Source organism: Biomphalaria glabrata, chromosome 2 (genome assembly GCF_947242115.1).
Source record: "Biomphalaria glabrata chromosome 2, xgBioGlab47.1, whole genome shotgun sequence".
NCBI lineage: Eukaryota > Metazoa > Mollusca > Gastropoda > Planorbidae > Biomphalaria > Biomphalaria glabrata.
The window spans coordinates 60,623,007-60,647,501 of NC_074712.1; the positions used below are offsets into that span (position 1 = coordinate 60,623,007).

Below are 24,495 nucleotides of genomic sequence, written 5' to 3' on the forward strand. Positions count from 1 at the left end.
CAATTATCATATAACTTTATTTTAATATTTTGTACACCGGACATACAGTATAACGAAACACTCATAGCCTTGTATTCCACACCATGTATGAAAGTTTCTAAGAATGCAGTTTTTTTTTTATTGAACAAAGAACTCGGTGACGCTCAAACTGAGGCTCCACATAGCATTCTTCATTGCTGTCCTGGTTCATTTAAAGAATTATTTTTTAAAATCAATAAAATGGAGATTTTAACGTTATATGGAATTAATTAAATGATTAAATACTGAAAAGTTATACGCATGATTTGATGACGTCATGCGCTCACTCGCGAGAATAATTTTGACACGCTAACGTTGTTCAGATGCCAACTACTGTTGACAGCTTATCCCTTATCCCAGTTTATTCACTAGTACTCAGTGTAGTCTTGAAAAAAGCCCTAAGCTATTTGAGATATGGGGGCCCTCGTGGAGCTATAAGTTGTGTTGCCTGTGTTATATATATATATATATTTAGGGTCCTAAGCTATACGCTGTTTTGCCTGTGCTAAATACTTCTTGAGGGACATAAGCTATAAGTTTAGTTGCGAGACATCCATTCAAGGAAAACATAAAGGACAACACGAGAACCACTTGGCATGCGCTTGAAGTATCACAAGTGATACGCGTACCACAGTCTGAAAAGCTCTGGTGTAATAAATAGACAGACAGCAAACACATACAAAATTGCGTCATGTTGCTTAGAGAGCTGTTAAAAGAGAGAGAGAGAGAGAGAGAGAGAGAGAAAGAGAAAGAGAGAGAGATAAAGAGGGAGAGAAAGTGAGAGAGAGAAAGAAAGAGAGAGAAAGAGAGAGAGAGAAAGAGAGAGAGAAAGAAAGAGAGAGAGAGGGAGAAAGAGAGAGAGAAAGAGAGAGAGAGAGAGAAAGTGAGATAGATAAAGAGAGAGAAAGAGAGAGAGAAAGAGAGAGAGAGAGATGGATCTGTAGATTGTCATATCGAGATACAAGAACGTAATATCGTATTCACAGAACTGTTTAATATCGGTTTCAGGTTTAATACTTAAAGGCGCCGTTATGCTCTGTTGTTAGATCAGTGGCGTAGCTAGGGTGGGGGTGAAGGGTGATCCAAGTTTCAATATCCCCTTTCCCACTTGAGTGGGCCCCAGTGTCCGAAATTTGTTTTTACACATTAAATATTAAGCGATTATATCCTCATGAAGTCGACTGTCAAAATGCAGTGGGCCCCCTAAAGAGGTCAAGCCTCCCCCCCCCCGGGTCCCCCAAATCCCTATCAACGCTACAGAGATAGATCTGCTTCATAAGAAAAAAAAAAGGTCATTACCTCTTTCTTAGTAGGCTAATAAAAACATGCCATTTATGACATGAGAAAAGAGACGTAGCCAGTGGGGTAAATCACGAGTACGTATTAGTAGAGAATAATGGTCCCAGATTCTAGAAGGAAAATAGAACTACAATGTGTTGACACACGTTTGTGGCTGTATTTATGTGTGTGCATGTGTGTGTGTGTGTTTATAATTACAAGAAGGCTTATAGAGAGTTTTCATGGAAACGTTTAACTGGCCCCGAGCACCTTTTGAATAGTGTTTTTCTTTGTAATGGGTTAGGGTTATGGTCTTCTAAACCGAGAGGTAGGGGGGTGAATATGAGGCGGGTAGAGGGTGATTGATGTCTCAAGAACATGCTTTCGCTTGTGTATTTTGTCTCATATCTGCAGATGCAAGTTAAGACTTTCCGGCAGTTAACAGAAGTTGGCGCAGGCTACACATTCTTCTGGATCTACGAGGAAAGGCGTGAAGCTGGTGTTGGTGTGACGATCACATTTGCCGGGGATTATATTATCAAACTTGACAATTCAATGAAATGAAGAAAGAAACATCTCTCTGTATTTACTTCAAACTTCTTTAATAATACTTCTTCAACTTTCACATCAAATTAACTTCTTAATTCAACAAAAACTTGACTTGACACTTCATAAATAAAACTTAAAGATACATAAAACTTCACTTAGTATAACTTTAACTTCAACTACTAAAACTTTACTTAACGCTAATATCACAAAACTTATTACTAATCGAGAACTGAGCGAGGACCATCGCTCTACAAGAACTACTACTATGCGAGGACCACCTCTAACTGACTTTCCCCTTATTTATACTTTCTTTGATCGTACGTTCCAGAATCATGGAACCTTCTCAGATAATTATTTTAGTAACTTTGACCTTCTAGAAGCTGACGTGTGCTATTTTTTCCCTTAACCTCTTTCTTTGATTGGATATCTAAAATTAACTTGTTTACGCTGGACACTTGCACTGGTTTGAACTCGCTTCTAGAAACTGGTCGAAATAGGTCACAGACTCGACTCGTGACAGTTGGCGTCGCGGTGACATCCAAATCAGTCAACAAGTTAGCAGGGTTACCAAAAAGCACAAATGACCGTCTAATGACGCCTACCCCTGACTCCAAGGCGACATGCAACTCTAATAAGCGCCAGTCATCTTCGAGTCCATAGGAAATTGAAATGTGCTCATCTTCGGTCACGAAGGAGAAGCTCTTCTATACTATAAAGTAGAATGTGAGGTGTATGTACGTGACTTATAGACATCAAAACCGCTTGACCAATCTTGATAAAACTAGGGAGGAATGTTTCTTGGGTACCAACTTAGACCGTAGTGTATGTATTGTGGCCCTAAAACAAACTTAAGACCCTAAAAAAAAAAAAAAAAGTTGTCCGACTCTATTAAAGCTATAGTATTTTATGGATCTAGGCCATGTCCTCATGATGAGACAAAACGGGTAAACCCATTTTGGCAAAACTAATTTTATTTTCGTAGCGAAAGAGAAATAACTTGAAAGGATCATTAGCTAAGTTTAACATACATCTAAATCCAATCCACTACATTAAAAAACACAAACTTAGACCCGCAGGCCGCGGGTAATGCCAGGCTAGTAATATATATAATATATACACAAAATATGGAAGCATCGATAAGCGAAGTAGTTTAGTAAACCATATAATAATTAGCGTGCATTTTTTTTAGCAGTGTGGTATAAAAATTTGGCTTGAAGCACAAAGTAATTTGAATTGTTTAGTTGGCAGCAGTGATCCTTCACTATGTTGTCCTTAACATTATATTGCTTATTTTGGCAATTGATTTCAAAATGTCTGCCAATCTAACTCTTTTTATTTTCTTACCATAGAATCATTTTACTGTACTTTTTTTTAAAGGACTTAAGAATTAACTTAAAAAGTAAACATCTACAACCAAAGAGCAGATTAGTGTGAATAAACTGTAAGATGAACATCTCGTTGTAGTATGTGTTTATAATCAGGATGTTGCTCGTTTTCGGTCATTTAAATATTCCTCCCTCCTTCCCAGTGGGGGCTACAGCTCATGGAGGGCCCTGGCCTGCCTTAACACATGACTCCATTCTGATCTCTCCTGGGCTTTACGTCTCCAGGCCTGGACTTTGAGCTGGTGTAGATCTGCCTCTACGTCATCAAGCCACTGTGCTCGTGGTCTGCCTGCCTTTTTTTTGCCGGTGAACAATTTTTGTTCCTCTGTTCTCGGGCATTCTTTCCAGGTGACCTGCCCAACGTCATCAGCTCCTTTTTATATCCGTCACTATGGAGGGGTCTTCATATTTAACTGCAAGGCAGTTCCTTTTGGAGAGCTGAATGGTGGTAAAAATAACAGAGGTGCCCCACGGAAACGCTTTTAAGACCAGCTTAGGCGCCAACTTGCCTTAGGTGACATAGAAGAATGCACCTGGTTTCAGACGGTTTCAGAACTAGGCAGTAGGAGGTCACTCACAAAGATGCAATCCGCTGCCGAGGACAGACGTATTCGGCGAAAAGAAATCTACATAGACCACCGGCGGGCAGATGGTTATGCCTGCGCTGGATGTGGCAAAATATGTAGGTCTGGGTCTGCCTAGACACGCGAAATACTTCATTTCTCATTAGTCTTCGGATTCGAAGACAAGCTTTATTAATATTACAGTTTCATTGATACGATTCGGCGATGTGTTTCTGTTATGTGCTATTTTGTGTATAAGTACGCCAACATAGTGATAAGCGACATAAATGTAGGCTAAGCACTAGAGCAATATCCTAAAAGGATCTCATGGAAATCACCACTTCCTGGTCCTTGTCACCACGCGTCTGCCTTTCTTCAAACTGTCTCCAGACCTCGCGCTATTAATGATTATCAACTATTCAAACTTGTGCCACTCGAGGACGCATGCGATTGGATAAAAATAGAATTGCGGAACTAAGATATGCTTGATCGAATTTCACTGCAAGGTGGGCCATTCAAATCTGTGATTTTTTCATTGCCTAAACACTCGCTTACAAAAAAACAACTACACGCTTTTATTATTTTTTAATGTACACAACAGACATTTCGATAGCTAGATGATAAGCACTGAGTGCGCTGTCTTTACAATCGTCCCGCGTTCTAGCCCGGCTCGCGATTAAAGTGTCGTGTATCCTGCCGTCCTTCTGGAAGGTACACCCAGAAATAAACAATTTTCATTCCTAATGAAAAGCTTGAAAATTAGAAAAACAAATGACTAATTGAAAAATAAAATGCTAGTCATGTAGTTATTCAATGAATGGCGGAACTTGAGAGAGAGAAAAAAAGGAGGAACCATGCGTGAAATCACAAGGACAGTAGGAGTGACTGCGCACGTCATGAGATGGAAAAAAAAAAAGGAGGGGTGTGGTGGAGACAATCTGGTTAAGAGGGGACTCCTTAAGGCTCGTTGTTAACTCTTTCTCTCCTAATTAACGATATCATCTTTGATTTGACCTCATTAAATTAAATTAATATTTGGTCTTATAAACTTTAATGTGGGTTATATAAAAAGAGCATGCATTCTCCCATAATTCTATACCAAATGTAACGTTTTCTGATTACAAACAAAAATGGTATTGAAGTTTAATCACAACACGGTTGAATGTACACATGGTAAAAAAAAAAGAACAATTCTGAAAGAACGTTGAAAAATAATTACGGAGATAAAGAGTTAATGTAACGTAGAATATTTAAAATTTTGTCTGAATGTATTTTTACAAAGCGTATACTAACTCTGTCCGTCTGTCTGGTAAAAAGTTTGTACACGTCATTTCTAACATACGAATATCTCGGATCAAGTAGAAATTTCGCAAAATTATTTCTTTTACCTGACGAACAAAATCAATTTAAAAAATATATTGTTGTAAACCTGGTGGTGACACAGATGGGGGTAGTGCTGTGTGTTTTTAGCCTACCCAAATCGCCACAGTCCAGCGCAGGACGAGCGGTCAACTGTGACCAGTGACAGTACACGTCAGTTCGGCAACGACCTGTGTGTAAATATTACGCACGCAAGTCACGGCGAAAGTGATCAACTGGAGTGGTCAAGAAGGTTCGAGTAGGCCAGTAGAGACACTATGTAAGAGCGAGTGTGTCAGAAAGACGAGACTTCACGTGGCCTCGCAATGTGACCAGTTAGAGACAGACGGTGTGTGAAGTCAGGCGGAGCAAGGCTAGGTTTTGAACGGTTATTGTAATGTTTTTGCCAACTGTACAATATTTGTACTGTATTTGAAATTAAACTGACTGATACTTTGGAGCCCTGAGTTGTGAGGTTCTTTAAGTTCGTTGTGTCGTGTGGTGCAGTTGGAAGAGAGCCTGGATAGTAGGAGAGATCGTAACAATATATTAATTAATTAACTATTCGGTAATTAATAATTTTGTTTGGTATCGAAACAAATCCTACTTGTCAGATGCCGTGGTATAAGTTGAATTGAGGAAGCTTATGTCACGCATGAACAAGTTTAAAAAAAAGGCATTTAAAAAGCGATTACGGAAACATTCACTTGGATACCGCTTTCTTTCCCCTCATTCCTGTCCCAACTGGTCCAGACAAGTCGATAGGATCATTGCGCATTGTGAAAGCTAAAAAGTATGTAATTGCGGTAAACAAACATAAATTTTAAAAAAAAATTATAATCGCACAGTTTTATTATTGATCTATTAAAAATGTAATCCAAATGACTGACACCAAATTAACTAATACAATTTCACCTAATAAAAGCTTTTTTTTTCTTTAAATAGTATCCAGAAATCTCTCCTGTTAAATAACGTAAGCGTGGTCGAGAGGCTAAGTGCGCTTGAAGGGGGCTTGAGGTTCGACACCCGACTCGGGCAGAGTTGTGTTTACTGAGCGCCTGAAGGCAGCACGGAAAAACCTTCTCCTAGATACCCCCCCCCCCCAACTGGTCCACAACTGAGATTGGACCAAAGCGCTCTGAGCATGCTCTAAACATGAAAGTAGCGCTATATAAAAGCCATAATTTATTTTATTTATTGCAGCTCCACACAGTCAAGTGTTCGTCATTTTCTTCTGTCCTACAAAACGAAACTAATAAACACAAATCTGAATGCTGTAAATATAAAAAAAACAAAAAGTAAAAGTAAAGTTCCCCTTTCAGACCTTGTGGTCTATAGGGCATAATCATGTAAAGCTCGTCTGTTTCTGTGGCCTACGGTTTACGAGGGTGTCATGTGGCCAGCACAACGACCCACCCCCTTTACTTTTCCCCAACTAGTGTCAGGTACCCATTAGAGCTGGGTGGACTCAGAGACGCTCAAAGATCCCGAAATTAAAAATCCCAGTCTTCACCAGGATTCGAGCCCGGGACCCCGGTTCGGAAGCCAAGCGCTTTAACGCTAAGCCACCGCGCCAACCAAACGTAAACAAAAATAATTGTAAATTTAAAAAAACAAAAAAAAAAAAAAAAAAACTACCTATACTTTTTTTTTTTCAATATTTAACTTGAGATGGTAGAAGAGAGATGAAATATAGAAGAGAGAGCCAATGAGAAAAGAGGAGAGGGTGAGTGGAGAGAGAAAAGGAGAGAGAGAGAAGGAGAGAGAAAGAGAAAGAGAGAAAGAAAGAGAGAGAGAAAGAGAGAGAGAGAGAGAGAGTGAGAAATAGAGGAGAGGATGAATAGAGAGAATGAAAGTGAAAACCAGTGAACAGACTGTATACAGGCGGGTTATAATAAACTGTAAACCACAATTTTTTCCATGAATGTGTCCCATAGTCCTATCGTAATACGGAACTGTGTCAAGGCCATCTACCCACGTCTGCTGCTTGTTATTTATATGTCGTGAAAAAATGTTTTGACGGGGCGTTTTATTGACGAGGTGTACATCAAGCCATCTCTGTGACACTGTCCCTTGCGTTATTTCCAATGAAAGGAAGACCTAGTCTTGTACTAAATGCTTTCCATAGCTGACAGTAGCGCAGTCCAACCTTCTTCAGCGCGGTGGTCATTTTATTCAAATACATAGGTCCAGGGCCGGCCTTACGCCGATTTGACAGATCGCTACAAATTGGGTCCCCCCACCCGGGCAGGGGTCCCGCAGTTTACATTTAGCATATCACTATCAGTTCTGGTCATGGCTCTTGTCACAGGCTTTTAGAAATTTAGGACTTAAAGAGTTAACATATTTAGTGTTTCATTCAATGGACGTTATCATACAACTGACGTAACTTTAATTAACCCATTTGCGCCTACTGCATTTGAGTTGCTTCCCTCGCATGTAGTAGCCTATATATTAAATGTTGATATAGTAAGTAAAAAAGTAAAGTTCCCCTTTACCGCTCAGCCATCGCGCCTTCAAATGTTGATATAATGATCTAATTAATAGTTTAAGTTGTTATTGTAAAAAAAAAAAATTGAGTTTGCCTCGCAAGCATCCGTTTAAATTGAGCCCCGCGATTTGTAAGGCCGGCCCTGCGGGTCACGGGCCGCAACACTGCCAAAAACAAAAGCAACAATCGTTCAGCATATTAGGAATCAAGCCTCAACAGTTTCACTTTGCTCTATGGGCGCTAGGCTTTGATTTCTATTTCATTTCACTGGGTCCAAGAACAGCAGACACGCGCAAATCTTGATTTTCGGTTTCGCTTTATTTTATATAACGAAAAATGATTTTTTAAAAAAGTAGGCCTATTCGTGACCCAGTTACGCGGCCCTAATCTGTCAAGCTCAGCATATAACGAACAAACAGGGCCTATGCATGTATTATGTATAATATATGGTAAATACGTCCATGAAATGCTTGCGATTGGACCCAAGGATTACGCAGGGCCGGATTTAAGGGAAGGCAGGTACCGGGGCCTCCACAAGAGTGGGGTGTACAACAATTGTCGTGGTTAAGTGTGCGCTTCTAGCAGGCTCGTAATATTTAAATTAAGTAAAAAGTAAAGTTCCCCTTTCAGACCTTGTGATCTATGGGGCAGATGATGTAAAGGTCATCTGTTTTTTTGTGGCCCACGCCGGTTAACTAGGGTGTCATGTGGCCAGCACAACGACCTAACCGCCTTTACTTTTCCCCAACTCATGTCAGGTACCCATTAGAGCTGGGTGGACTCAGAGGCACCCGAAGATCCCGAAATTAAAAATCCCAGTCTTCACCAGGATTCGAACCCGGGTCTCCGGTTCGGAAGCCAAACGCTTTACCGCTCAGCCACCGCGCCTCATAATATTTAAATGCAGCTTCGGATTTATGGCTGTGCATCAACCCAGGACCTTACCCTCCACAAACTCAAAAATAGTGTTAGATTTTTAAATTAAAATCTGCATATTAAACATTATTTTAAGAGGAGGAGAATGAGGTTTAATGTGTACATGTACCGCGGTCCTTGTCTATTTCTTTCTTCTAAAATATGACATGCTTTTAGATATAAGTATTATTATTAAGTGGACTTTTTATTAAAGCTTTCGAAAAAGTGCGGGAGCATCCACAAAAATCCTGTCCAGAGGGCTTCCACGTACTTAAATCCGGCCCTGGGATCAAGGCTGTCAATGCAAGTGTATGGGAGGAAACAGACAGCTCGGAGACAGACTGTAGCTGCTCGCAAAGAGAGAAAAGAACGAGGCAGCCGTAGACAAAACGATAAGAAATAAAGCTACTCTACTTGCAGGGGCGTAGCTAGGAATTTTCCATCATTTGGGGACCCAGAGGGCTTGACCTTTTTGGAGGCCCCTGCATTTATGGGCTGTTCGTTTACGTTTGGCGAATGAGGTCCATTGGTAGGCACAGCGTGTACTTCCGCGACTCAATGAGAAACAATCTACAGCTATACTTCATATGGACATTGTCTCTTAAGACTGGGCTAGAGAGAAAGAGAGAGAGAGAGAGAAAGAGAGAGAGAGAGAGAAAGAGATACACACAGATAGATAAGCAGATAGATAGATTAGATAGATAATCAATAACTCATTCTTGCCTTGCAATACTAAGTCTACATTAGTTTGACATCTGTTTTGCCTCCACGAAAAACCACGTGATCCGACACGTGACCATAAGTAATCCACCCTGTTCATACATAAAAGATATTGACTAGGAAAAAAATAAGCCAACACAACATAATCCTCTTTGTAGCAGAAACATCTTAACAAGCAAGATATTTAAAAAAATCCTTTTTAGAAAACAAAGCTTATCTAAGGGAAATATTTGTGCACTCACAGCTATATATCTTAATAATGTAGAATTTATTTCCCTTGTTCGATATCAATTCGATATCAGACAAAATTATTAATTACCAATAATTTATTGACTAAATGGTTAATTTTAATTGATTCATGTTGTGTTATGTGCAATAAATTATTGATTAAAGTTTCAACGTGCTCCGAGAATGATTATGGGTGAATAACGTGTACATTTATCAAAGGGGACGAAACCGTACATTAACGTATCTGTGAATAGTGCAGAGTTAATTTCCCTTGTTGGTATCGAAAAAAAAATTAATTACCAGTAATTAATTGAATAATTGGTTAATTTTTTTTTTCATATTTAGTCTATGGCAATGAATAATTGCTCAAAGTTTCAACTTGATTCGAGAATTGGGTGTCGGAGAAATAACGTGTACACACTTTTTACCAGACAGACAAAGTTGACATGAGCTTTCTAAAAACCCAGAGAATTTATTTTTTTTGGGGGGGGGGGGTCGGAAAGGGGGCAAGTTGAGCGAGACACCTGCCAGCATTTGTTGTGAGATACACACACAGTAGGTATGCTGACTCAATCCCTTCACACTATCTCACTCCACCCCCACCCCACCCCCACAGCTACTCTTCAGCTGCTGCGACGAGCCCAGGTTATGACCCAAGCCACTGGCGGATCCAGGGGGGGGGGGGGGGGCGGTAGGGGCGATCGCCCCCCCCCCCCCCACTCGGCCGACCCCCCCCCGGGGGGGGGGGCGGACGAATTTTAGTATAGAATTCACACAATTTGTATACGAATTTATTACTTATGTTAATAATATATACTAATTATTTATATTTCAACCTATTTTTAGATTATTTCGCCCCCCCCCCCCTTCTAGTATTTTGGCGGATTTGGTAGGGTCGGGAGGGGGCGATGGCATCAATCCGCCCCCCCCCACCATAAACTTTCGAGTGGGGGGGGGCGGTCCTATTTATTTGTAGATATCACAGCTTGCTAACAGAATCAATTAAATATCTATATGATTAAAACTTTTTATTGGTATTTAACAGGTCTTTATATTATGTCGTTCATCTTTGGCCGATTGGAAGGGGAGGAGCGAATACCTCTACTGCCCTTCCCATCTAAACCCTTTGAGTGGGGGGGGGGCGGTCCTACTTTTATGGAGAAATCATAATATGTGAACAAAATTAATCGAATATCTATATAATATAAACAGGTGGAAGGGCGATACATGCAATCACCTTCCTCCCCCCCCCCCCATCGGACAAACCAATACTTTTTCTTTTTGTATTATAGTAAGAAATTACAAAATAAAAAAATCTGTCACTAATATAATTTATATATGCTATAAAGTAAATTCTTATATCGAGTCGCCCAACCTCTATTCTTTAATGCAAAATGCAATCATTAGCAGAAATTATAAAAAGGAGGGAGGATTAATCATTTTCATTTTACCGCCCTTCCCCTTTCCAGACAGAGTTTGTGTAATTTCACATGAATTTATCATAACTATTTTAAGAAAGACTTTGCTTTGGAAAAGTTATAATTCAAACGAAATTTTTCAATATAACAGTCACGGTTGAGAAGAGTTCAAAAGCCAGATAATCTTTTCCTAGTCGACTTTTTCCAACCTTTACTCTATCTCATATTTTTCTAGTTAAATAAATTTAGGACTATAACTCACAATTTATACTTACATTTTATTGAATATTATTAATCGAATTTTTTTTTTCGGCGGCGATCCTCAAAGCCTTAATCTAAATATGTTGGGTATCTTATCTTTTCAAAGAACAAATTGGTTGTATTTGCAATGTATTAAGGGACTATAAATTCATATTAGAATATTTTTCCACATTATTCAAAAGGTCCTTTATAATAGAATGAATAATGAGCTGTAGGTCAGGAGAATGCGTTTCTGCAGTGAAAAATGCAAGAAAACGGTTTTGGCGTCTAATAAGTAATAAGCTGTAGATGTCAGGAGAATGCGTTTCTGCCGTGAAAAATGGAAGAAAACGCTTTTTGCGTAGGGTCTTCGCCCCGAACCCCACTGATAAACAATGAGCTGTAGATGTCAGGAGAATGCGTTTCTGCAGTGAAAAATGCAAGTAAACGTCGGGGCTTCGCCCCGAACCCAACTAATAAGTAATAAGCTGTAGATGTCAGGAGAATGCGTTTCTGCGGTGAAAAATGCAAGAAAACGCTTTTTGCGTCGGGGCTTCGCCCCGAACCCCACTAATAAGTAATAAGCTGTAGATGTCAGGAGAATGCGTTTCTGCAGTGAAGAATGCAAGAAAACGCTTTTGGGTTCGGGGCGAACTAATAAATAATGAGCTGTAGATGTCAGGAGAATGCGTTTCAGTCGTGAAAAATTGAAGAAAACGCTTTTGGCGTCGGGGCTTCGCCCCGAACCCCACTGATAAATAATGAGCTGTAAATGTCAGGAGAATGCGTTTCTGCAGTGAAAACTGCAAGAAAGCCCGAACCCCACTGAGGAAACTTACAGCGCTTTCCCAGACCCCCAAGCGTGCAAGAGAAAGGCCTCAACATGACTGAGTTTTTTTTTTCTGTTTTTTTTTTTCGCCGAAGATTGAGATACAGTCTTATTTTATTCTCATATATCGAATGTATATATATATGCTGTACGCACGTTTATGCATAGGGTTAGGGTTTACTGGGCGTTAGGGTTAGGGTTTGGAAAAAAATCGCCCCCCCCACTCCAAAGTTCTGGATCCGCCAGTGACCCAAGCTTGACCCAAAATACCTGTTTTTATCCCCATCATGTCTGCAAGAAAAAGGTCATCAAAAAAAAAAAAAAAAAAAGATCGATGGCAAACTTCCTCAACAACGTATCCTATTACTTTTGTTTACTGAAGTTTAAGTTTCCATTTTTTTTTTAAAGTAGCTAGCAGGTCATCGTGGGGTCGCTGTATCTCTTCGTCTGTGTGCTACCTTGGATCTTTCTGTAGCATCTCAATTCCATTGCTAGGATTTCGCTCCCTTCTATAGTTCTGCAGTCAGCGTTCAAAATTTCGCAATCATTTAAGAATGTGGCCATGACCCGGGAGCGCATCAGTCTGATTTTAGTGTCGAGGGCTATGCCTTTGTCTTTCCATATTGTTTTGATTTTTGTAAGTGCTGTTGTGGGCTGTGAAATTCAGGCCAGTAGTTCAGGTTTCGTTCCTTCATCTGAGACAATAGCTCCGAGGTATTTAAAACTACTGACCCCTGTCAGCTTTTCGCCTCTTATACTGATGTCCATTCTAAAGCCATTTTGGCTATTGGTCATAATTTGTGTTTTTTTTTTTTTTTTTTTTAATAATTTTTATTTCCATATCATATGCTGTGGAGGACGCATCTATGCGCATCACCAAGTCGTAAGACTATAAAAAGAAAAAAAACAAAGCATCTACAGCAGGGGTTCTCAACCTGTGGACCGCGACCCCCTTGGGGGTCGATTGTCGATTTGCCAGGGGTCGCCTAAGACCATCGAAAAAATGAATTGTTATTGTCTATTCTTCTGTTGCTGTATGTATGTGTGTGTGTGTGTGGGGGGGGGGGGTTCGCGGCAGAGTGGGGGATTGTAAAAAGGGGTCGACGAGCCTAAAAGGTTGAGAACCGCTGATCTACAGGAAAGGACATTGATAACTATTTTCCGAAATAGCGATCTATGTGGGCCGATGGTTAACAAGTATGCCACATAAACACCTTAACAACTGCCTCTTTTTTCACAACGAATGTCAAGTGGGATTTTTTAAGCTAAGCCCTTCAGTCAAATATTGAGTACCAAAGTTTAGCAGTTATCAGCTCAATGATAACATCAAAGTATTTACAGTAGCTCTGGCTCGTTAAAGATATACGTACAATGTCTTCTTTTAATGACAATGTCGATAACCAATGAAGAAGAAAAAGTTAATGTAGATAAGTTCATGTATTTCCATTCTATTTTTGTTAACTTTCTTTTCGGGATCTTTAAAGTTAACACCCAGTTGGAAGCCTTGTTGAATTAGTCTGGTTTAAAAAAAAAACAATAATATCGATGCCTTCTTAATGTTTAAATAATACAGTACACTTGAGTATTACCTTTTCATGGGGGAGGCCATTTGTAAAACGACCATGTGTTAGGTGCGCAGCATAGTGCGAATGTAGAATGGTGCGAATGTAGAATGGTGCGAATGTGGAATGGTGCGAATGTAGAATGGTGCGAACGTAGAATGGTGCGAATGTGGAATGGTGCGAATGTAGAATGGTGCGAATGTGGAATGGTGCGAACGTAGAATGGTGCGAACGTAGAATGGTGCGAACGTGGAATGATGCGAATGTAGAATGGTGCGAATGTGGAATGGTGCGAATGTAGAATGGTGCGGATGTGGAATGGTGCGAATGTGGAATGGTGCGAATGTGGAATGGTGCGAACGTAGAATGGTGCGAATGTGGAATGGTGCGAACGTAGAATGGTGCGAATGTAGAATGGTGCGAACGTAGAATGGTGCGAATGTGGAATGGTGCGAACGTAGAATGGTGTGAACGTAGAATGGTGTGAATGTGGAATGGTGCGAACGTAGAATGGTGCGAACGTAGAATGGTGTGAATGTGGAATGGTGCGAATGTAGAATGGTGCGAATGCGTGTTGAAAGAGGAAGAGAGGGACGGATTCAAAAAATGGAGTTATGTAAACGAGGTTACTATTGACAAATTATTATTGGTTGAATCAAGGTATTTTACCGTGTTTAAGTATGCCATTCGACTACAGTGGTTATGTGTGTGTGTGTGTGTGTGTCGTGTCTGGTGTTGATGTGTGTTTTATATAGGTTGCACCACTCGGTGTTTGGGAGTAACATCCCTTGTAACTGTTGTTGTCAACCAAGATGGCGTAAGATTAAACAGCTGATTTGGTGTCTTATTGTTTATACCTAGAGTTTTGTTATTATTTGTTCACGTTCATCAACATCTGGATAGACGCCTGTACATAAGAGTGACAACAGAGAAGAGGAAAGAAGAAGGTTGAGTAAATGGGCGGGAACAGTTAATTTTAAGTGAGTTTTTCTAAACCTTTGGTATTTTCTTACATTACTAGTACATACATAGCGTGTGTTTTATGCTTATAACATGCTCAGTCTGCTATGGTTCAATCTCTTTTGTTTACCAGTTGGGGGAGGGGTAAGGGGGGTACCTGGGAGAAGGTTTCCGTGCTGCCTTTAGACATTCAGCAAACACAATTCTTTTCGTGTCAGGATTCGAACTTGAGTTTCTTTGTTAGGTGCCCAGGCCGTCATTAAATACTCTCAGTGCCCAGGCCGTCATTATCTACTCTTGTTAGGTGCCTAGGCCGTCATTAGCTACTCTTGTTAGGTGCCCAGGTCGTCATTAGCTACTCTTGTTAGGTGCCCAGGCCGTCATTAGCTACTCTTGTTAGGTGCCCAGGCCGTCATTAGCTACTCTTGTTAGGTGTCCAGGCCGTCATTAGCTACTCTTCTTAGGTGCCCAGGCCGTCATTATCTACTCTTGTTAGGTGCCCAGGCCGTCATTAGCTACTCTTGTTAGGTGCCTAGTCCGTCATTAGCTACTCTTGTTAGGTGCCTAGTCCGTCATTATCTACTCTTGTTAGGTGCCTAGGCCGTCATTATCTACTCTTGTTAGGTGCCTAGGCCGTCATTAGCTACTCTTGTTAGGTGTCTAGGCCGTCATTAGCTACTCTCAGTGCCTAGGCCGTCATTAGCTACTCTTGTTAGGTGCCCAGGCCGTCATTAGCCTCTCTCAGTGCCCAGGCCGTCATTAGCTACTCTTGTTAGGTGCCCAGGCCGTCATTAGCTACTCTTGTTAGTGCCCAGGCTGTCATTATCTACTCTTGTTAGGTGTCCAGGCCGTCATTAGCTACTCTTGTTAGGTGCCCAGGCCGTCATTAGCTACTCTTGTTAGATGCCTAGGCCGTCATTAGCTTTAGCTACTCTTGTTAGGTGCCCAGGCCATCATTAGCTACTCTTGTTAGGTGCCCAGGCCGTCATTAGCTAGTTAGGTGCCCAGGCCGTCATTAGCTACTCTCAGTGCCCAGGCCGTAATTAGCTAGTTAGGTGCCCGGACGTCATTAGTTAGTTAGGTGCCCAGGCCGTCATTGGCTACTCTTGTTAGGTGCCCAGACCGTCATTAGCTTCTCTTGTTAGGTGCCCAGTGTCGGGTGGGTAGTCACTGGGTAGGGAACCAGGAAGTATGATGATGAATGTTTCGTGTTAACCTCAGGACCACTTTTCCCGTCAATACCGAGTCAAGTGTTTCTCAAATTGTTTATGCAAAGAATCTCCGAGATTCTTTCTTTTTTAAATGTTTTAAGTACCCTTTTGTTTTCAGTAAATCATACTTAGAGTGTTCGTGTGTTTAAGTGTCTATGTTTCTCTCTCTCTCTCTCTCTCTGTGTGTGTGCGCGCGCGCGTAGTCATCGTCCAAATCTTTAAGCTAACAATTCGAATATAAAAAGGGACAAAGCTTGTTGCTAGGAAACTACGAAACCATCCGGTCAGGTTGCGTCATTCTGACGTACATTTAGAGAAGCGTACTTATTGAAACGTGTCAAGAGAAATGTAAAGTCTCACAACAGTTTGTTTGTTTGTTTGTTTGTTTCGGACGTTCCTTCAAGTTTGATGAAAGCTACATCCTAGATAAACCGACCCTCAGGACGGCAGAGGATGGCGATGGGCGGGGGGTTCAAATCCGGGACTATCGTGACCATCGAACGACAGCCCAGAGCGCAGACCACACTACAAGTTTAAAGGTCATATCAATGTCAGTAACTATGACACCAGTTGTCATCACCTAAATATTCCCCTCTGGACATGTGTCAGCTTCTTTGAGAAATGTACTAAAAATAAAGTCCCCCCTTTACATTTAGTGTAAACTCGCAGAATCCGCTAATTTCTCGGCATCCTTGACGTTTAGAGCAAGGACAGGGTTAAAACGTCTGAATAAAGCGTGAATAGGAAAACAAATACATTGTTTTAAGAGAATGGCAAGTGCGAAAAATGACGTGTACAACATTTGTACCAGACAGACAGACAGAGAGACTAGATATAAGCTTAGTAAAAAGAACTGTAATAGAAAAAAAATCACTGAAAAATCTAATCCAAAGCTTAATTATTTTTGAACGATGCAACGAATGATAAATCTACTCAGTAACACACTACATCAATGTAGTGAACACATTCGCACCACGTTAATCAAACGTATAGGATAAGATAAGATAAGTTTTATTGTTTCAATCAAATGTAAATTCACTTTGACTACAACTGACCTCCTCAACGTAACTACTTTAACAATATTGATGCCAATAGGAACAAGTCACACATGATAACAGCGTTTTATGAATTAGACTTCAATGTACTTCTCAATGACGACAGCTGATCTTGTAACAATCTGACCGAAAGGATAAATGAGTTTTAAAATCTTTCAGTCCTAATGGAAAGGAGGAGACCACTTCGTTCAGATGTGATGAAACAGTGGTTGAATGGGTGAAGGTTGTCTTTAACAAGTATCAACACTATTACCGCACGTAGGTTGCCGTATTTGATGACTCTATCTTGATGACTCTATCTGTATACACACTCAAGCAAATTAAAGTGCAACATGGAAACAAATAAATTAACCAAAAAAGTAGCGTAGTTAGGGATTTGGGGCGTAGGGGGTGGGGGGGGCTTGACCTCTTTAGGGGCCACTGCATTCTGGCATTCGACATCATGACATTTAATGTAAAAACAAATTTCGGACACTCATTTGGGGGAGGGCACTCAAGTAAGGGGCCAGGGGATATTTTTAAATTTGGACCCCCTCCCCCCAAGCTACGCCCCTGGAGCCAAATAGACTGAACTTGATTGAAATGAATGGGTTTTTTTTTATAGACATGATACTAAATAACACAGATGTTGTATTATTAAAGTGTAGTGAGTAGCAGTTTTGATATTCCACCAGTCCTTTCTATAGTTAGAAGAATAGCAAGATATATTGTGCTTAAAAACACTGAATTTTGGAAGCTCTAGAATATACGTCACACCGTTTGCCTGTGAGAAGTTTTCTAGGGCAGAACTAGAAGTGTTGTCACCTACATTTTTTATTTTCTTCCCAGCAAGATAAAGGTTCAAACAGAGGCGTAGCTAGTGTCGGGGAATGGAGGGATAGAATTTAAAAATCCCCCCGGGCCCCCACTTGAGGGGGGGGGGCAAATGACTTTTTAAAAAAATATTAAATATTACGCAAAATGCAGGTGCCCCCAAAGAGGTCACCCCCCCCCCACCGGGACCCGAAATGCTGGCCTAGTTACACCACTGGGTTCAAATGTGACTATACCGCAGAATAACTAGCTTAAAGAGAGAGCGACTTAAATAAGTTGATGATGTGTGTGTTTGTGTCTGTCTGTGTGTGTGTGAGGAGGTTGCCCTGCCACTTAGGGTAAATAGAAATGAAATTTATGCAGTGAACTCCTAGCACTGGTACACATTGCACTCAAGGTCAAGGCTGGCCTTAGAGTACCACGGTACAAGTAGCTTCAGATTTAGCTGCTTGTGAACGCGATATTTCCGAGCTCATAGCTAGATCTGTGTCTAGTTTGTATGACAAATGACAATGGAGATATTAATTTTTATTTACGAGGGGAAAGTCTTGTTAAGTCATTTGTACACAAGTGTAGCTTAAGTAGGTCAAGATTTTTTTTTTCTTCGTGTTGCCAATTTATCTCATTTTGTAAGAAGAATAAATCTTTTTCTCTTTATTACAATGTAGCATGTTATTAATTTTGAATGTCTGGATAAGGTTAATAATTATTATTTAAAAAAATAAAAGTGTACGCTAAATGAATATATGAAGATGCTGTGGCTGAGGGGTAAAGCACTTGGAACCGGAAGTCCCGTGTTCGAATCCTGGTGAAGACTCTAGGTGGACCACTTCGGGGGCCGATTTTGAGTTTGTGTTTCCACACAAACTGTCTTTGTAACCTTGTTAAATTATATTTTTTTTTATATTTGACTTGTTCAGGCTTCGAGATGTTGATTTAAAAGTTATTACATTTGACTCACTAAACGTTTTTAAATCGAACAAGTCTATAATGATAATAATAAATATAGGCAAGGTCCCGATGTTCTATGTTCGCAACACATGACATCAAACATGCAAATCGGCAAGTAACTGCCCACTGCTTAAGCCTACATTTACAAAGCTGATATTAACTCTAACTGCCCACTGCTTAAGCCTACATTTACAAAGCATATATTAACTCTAACTGCCTAAGAATATATTTACAAAGCTTATATTAACTCTAACTGCCCACTGCCTAAGCCTACATTTACAAAGCTGATATTAACTCTAACTGCCCAATGCTTAAGCCTACATTTACAAAGCTGATATTAACTCTAACTGCCCACCGCCTAAGCCTATATTTACAAAGCTTATATTAACTCTAACTGCCCACTGCCTAAGCCTATATTTACAAAGCTGATACTAACTCTAACTGCCCACTGCCTAAGCCTATATTTACAAAGCTGATATTAACTCTAATTGACTCTAACTGTCTGGGTGGATTCTTTTACACAATTTTTCTTCCTCTGCACGTTCTCTACTAATTCATAGCCGAAGACAATACATTAATCTATTCAACAAATTAACTAATTAGTAATTCAATTAGTTGTATTTAATTAATTTGGTTTCGTTCATATAAAAAGGAGATAAAACTTGCAGTATTTATAGATACGTTAGTGATTCTGCAGTGATTTCTCTTAATATAAAGTTATTTTTTAGATCTGAAAAACTGAAAGCACCTCTTAAAATAGTTGCTCTTCCTATAAAAGCAAGCCCTTTTGTTACTAAATATAGATCTAATATGCACATTAATATTGGTGTACATCAAGATTTTAAAGCTTTAGATAGTAAATACGACTTTATTAAAGATGTTCATTTAAGGCAGAAAAGAACTAAAAATAGCGTTTCTTTTTTAGCATACGGAATAAAGGTAGTGTTGATATGATGGTAATTAATGAAAGCAATTTTAAAACATTAAATGTCCCAAATGTTCTTTGTGGTCTTCTAAATTCACGCAGTCATGACTCTGAAAAAAACCTACGTGTATTGATTGCACGTATGCATATCGCTTTTAAATAACAAAATTTAAACGGCAGAGCTTCTTAATCGGCAACTTGAATGTTAAAGCGCCGTAGTTTTCTGTAACATAATGTGTGGGTACCACTGACCCACAAGGCATCCTACGAGTTTGTGTTTAACATTAACTCCGGTGTATTGGTATTCGGTTGAGTCGTTCCTCAAAAGAATGCGCAGTAGTTTCTTGAAGACATGCCCGCAGTGATAGTTCGACGAAGATCAGTACCCAAGTATTTACATCTGCATCTATGTGATCACTGCTATAACACAGATGGCGAATATTTTTAGCAATGTATATTAACGAGAATTATAATGGCCAGATATTCCCTCAAGCGTAATAACAAGGAAGACTCTCAAATTAAAATATTTCTCGTAAGGCTTGATCGGGATTGAAATATCCAGCAAGTACATCTTAGTATAGCTGGATGATGAAAATGGTTTGAGTTACATGCGTTTAAAGTTAACTTACCAAGACCCTAGGCAGACAAAGGCTTTCTCTGCGTTAATAGTGACATAAAATGTAGGTCACAGCTGGGTCTCCTTAGAGACGTGAAATTTGTGCATGTGTTATTAGTCTTCAGATTCGAAGGCAAGACCTCAAGATTGTTTAATACAGGTGCCAACAATATGCAATATTAATTTGAAAAGCATAAGGGCGTGTCTTCGATGACCAGGATTGGTTATGAAATGTGTGCTCGAGTTTGTATTGGCTGGAAAGATTCTGATGCAACTAGATGTAAGACCATCGCAGAGGAGGGGATAAAAAGAGGGAGAATGACTTTCCATTGTTGAATGGATGTCGCAGACGTCTGGCAGTTTAAAATGTGTTTATTTTAGGTTTGAAACGAGTTGAACTATTTTGTTTAAAATGTTCTAAATATTATTACATTGTGTTTCTGCATACATCAACCTTGAGGTTGAAAGCTGTGTCTATTGTCAATACAAAAAGTTAAGTTTGTTTTGTGTAAAAAAAGTTTTCTGTTTTTTAAACAGGCGTTCTGTATTAAATAAAGTGCTATGCCTACAACAGTTTAGTGTGACTGCCTGTATCTACATGTACATTATCTCATTAACGATCTGTAACAGTAAAGTATCGATTTTATTTTTCAGTGAATTTTTCGTGGAGGAAACAAGTAAATTTAAAACAAAATTCTTTAAAAAAACAACAACAACAAACAAACAAACAAAGCTTTTATTAAGTGTAATCGTATCAATTAGTTTGGATCGGTCAAGTAATTAAATTTGTAATAGATCTAGACTAAGAATAAAAAGCATTCGAAAAATAGAGGGGACAGACCTAAATTGGAAATCATGGCTCAAGCCTTCTTAGGCTTCCAAGCCAACACGGTTACCACTCTGCTAATATAAAGCTTATAAACATGGAAGATTGTCTCGACCTATTTATCAGGTTTGTGTTCGCTAATACTCAGACGACAACCTATAAAGGGGACTAATTCAGCTTATACCACTACTTCAGTCAATTACAATTTCTTTCCCTTGTTCAAGATGCTAAAAAATAATTAATTACCATTAGTGAATTAACTAATTGCTTAGTTTGTTTTATTGATTCTTTTTCTATCAGGTAAAAGAAAAATTTGAGCAAAATTTCACCTTGATCCGAGGTTGGGTGTGGGATAAATCACGTGTACCAACTTTTTACCAGACAGACAGAATGACAGACATGGTGAGTTGTAAAAACAATTAGATCTACAGACGACTAAATATACTTCATCTGTTCAGTCTTAGCGCTTATGCACTAAACAATACATTTGACAATTTATCTAAACCTAGGTCTAGTACTAGTCAGAATTTACATTACACACAATAATATAGTGTGTTGTGATTTTGAGAACCATCTACAAACACACACCATTAATGTCGGCCCTTCTTATCACCACGCTTACACACGCATAGCTATGCATACACACACACACACACATTGTAACACAGCCACACGCTACGCTTCAGCACTGCACTCACCGAGTACACTGGCTTATATAAGAATTCTCGGAAACGCGCTTACTCTTCTTCTAGGAAATCCTCAAAAACTTAACGAATGGAAAAGAGGGAAAAAGGGGGAAGCAATCGCTCGAGTTGTTTTTATATTTGCCTATTGTTTTATCCCTACATTTTAATTCTATTTACAAATAAAACATTACATTTGTGTTTAAATATTCCATTTAATAATAGAAACATTATAGATGTGTTAATTACACACGATTTAAATATCTATCTAATAGATCTAGAATTAGATATCTAGGTCTGGATTCGATATACCATTTTTGGTCGATACCTTGTCCCACTTCAGCACAGAACACACTAGGAGATCTTCATTAGTAAAATAGTAACAGTTCCAGAATTATTGGACCACTTACATCTAGAGCTGTGTAACTATGCTTACACATTTATGTATTTTTTTCAAGAGGCTTATTATATCTATAAACACGGATTTATCCACGACAGTTAGCCTAAATGGATTCACACTAGACTTTAACCGAGATATGATCCGGCCATAACACATGCCCCGCTTTCGATTTGTTGTGTGTTATGACTCGGAAGTTTAATGAAAAGTAGGACTTAATTTCTGAGAGAAACAATTTAAAAAAAAAAAAATGCTTTGATGTGTTTATTTCTTTTGGTCAGCTCTGGATCTATCGTAGATAAGTCAAGAACATGTGCACACACCTGGCATTTGTAATTATCCGAAAAGATCAACTTTAAAATGGAAAGCACTTTCAGTTTCAATATGGAAAAAGGCTGAGCTGCTTGATGGATAGTACTCACAATGAGAAAAATGGAAAGACCCATCAGGGCGAATCATGTAAGTGTTGTTTTCCTATCGATTTAGGTTTAGTTCTCTGTCACCAGCACACGAACAGGTCTTAGTTATTCGTTATTCCGACACATTTCGATTAAACGCCGACTTGGCTTTTTTAAAAATGTGTTGGCACGTTATATAAGTATTATGTTCTCATATTATATTATAATATATATATATATATATATATATATATATATATATATATATATATATATATATAGAGAGAGAGAGAGAGAGAGAGAGAGAGAGAGAGAGATTTAAATATATATTTGTCTAATAATCATATCCATGTAAAGTAAAGTAAAGTTCCCCTTTCAGACCTTGTGGTCTCTAGGGCAGATGATGTAAAGGTCATCTATTTCTGTGGCCCATTGTAAACGAGGGTGTCATGTGGCCAGCACAACGACCAACCGCCTTTACTTTTCCCCAACTAATGTCAGGTGGTACCCAATTAGAGCTGGGTGGGCTAAGGCGCCCAAAGATTCCGAAATTTAAAAAATCCCAGTCTTCATCAGGATTCGAACCCGGGACCCATGTAGGTTTAACTTTTTATTTTTATAATAGAAGAGAAGAGAGAACTAAATCAATTGGCAAATGGCAGGGCTATTAACTTTTCGATAGTCCATTGTATGGCTTTCTCTTCGATTATGTCCTAGATGTAGAGTAGAATCAGGTCATTAATCTTATTTGTTATAAAAGTTGTGGCTTTGGGCATTTAAAAATGTCTGTAACTGAAGTCTAAGACTCACGGCGGGCCATTTGAAAATAATGTGTTGAGGTTGAATTAGGCAATCTTTTAAAAGTGATTAAAAATAATGTTGAGCTTATAGACCAGCTCTTAAGTGAGGTAAAATAGAAAGGGGGAGAGATCGGAAGAGAGTAGAGAGAGAGAGAGGGGTGAAGAAAGAAAAAAAAGGAAGAGAGAGACAAGAGAGAGATATTGAGAAAACAAAGAGATAGACATATAATGGAAGATAGAGAAAGAGAAGAGAGAGAGAAAGAGATAAGAGAGAGAGAGAGAGAGAAAGAGATAAGAGAGAGAGGGAAAGAGATAAGAGAGAGAGAGAAAGAGATAAGAGAGAGAGAGAGAAAGAGATAAGAGAGAGAGAAAGAGATAAGAGAGAGAGAGAAAGAGAGAGAGAAAGAGATAAGAGAGAGAGAAAGAGATAAGAGAGAGAAAGAGATAAGAGAGAGAGAGAAAGAGATAAGAGAGAGAGAGAGAGAAAGAGATAAGAGAGAGAGAAAGAGATAAGAGAGGGAGAGCAATATATCAACATAGAAAGAGAGTTTTAACAAATAGAAAGAATAGATAGAGAATGAGATAAGAGAGAAAAAGAGAGAGAGAGAGAGTTTAAGAGTTAATCTTATCTTGGTAAATGACAAAACGTGGACACTACACATATTAATTGGTTGATTTTATTGTTTGCTGATCAGACGTTCAATCATAAACTTATTTGACCCCATGTAGAGGCAAGTAGGGCAACGCCACCTTTCCTCTCCCATCATCCTTTGCAAAGCAGATCTGAAACTGCTTCCTGGAAATCTTATTCCTGGTAATGCCAGAGAAAAAAAAAAAAAAAAAGGTTACAAAGAGAAATATACCAGAAATAGAGAGAGAGAGAGTTATGTGAAAGAAATGCGCATAGAGAGAATGGTGAGAAAGAGAGCCATTGATATTATGTCGTGAATATTTTGTTTACAAGTAAAAACTATTGACTTTCTGTAATGCGTCGATAGAGTCTGGAATTCACAGCGGGTTATGGGTTAACAGAACAATGCAAGAGGAACGTACTATCTCTAACGCACCAACGGCCTTGGTGTGGCAGGAAGTACAAATAGTGGACGATAGATTTGAGTTGATGGCGGATTAGAATTTTGCGCAAAACATAATGTTCTATTTTACTTGATATAATTTAATTGTAAAAACAAGTCGTTTTCACTTGTTTACTTTATATCTTAATTCTTTCGGTTTTACATTCTTTTTTCTATTTCTGCCTTACTTTTTTCTATTTCTGTCTTTCTTTTTCTATTTCTGCCTTTCTTT

General features: G+C 39.2%; 1 long non-coding RNA gene across 1 annotated transcript in view; it reads right to left on the reverse strand.

The window, feature by feature from the left end:
- LOC129924788 (uncharacterized) overlaps positions 1 to 22,478 on the reverse strand; it is a 50,209-nt gene extending 27,731 nt beyond the window's left edge. The window contains exon 1 of the long non-coding RNA XR_008776715.1: positions 22,006 to 22,478. This is a non-coding gene — a long non-coding RNA (uncharacterized LOC129924788). The remainder of the gene's footprint in view (positions 1 to 22,005) is intronic.
- Positions 22,479 to 24,495: the final 2,017 nt, after the last annotated feature.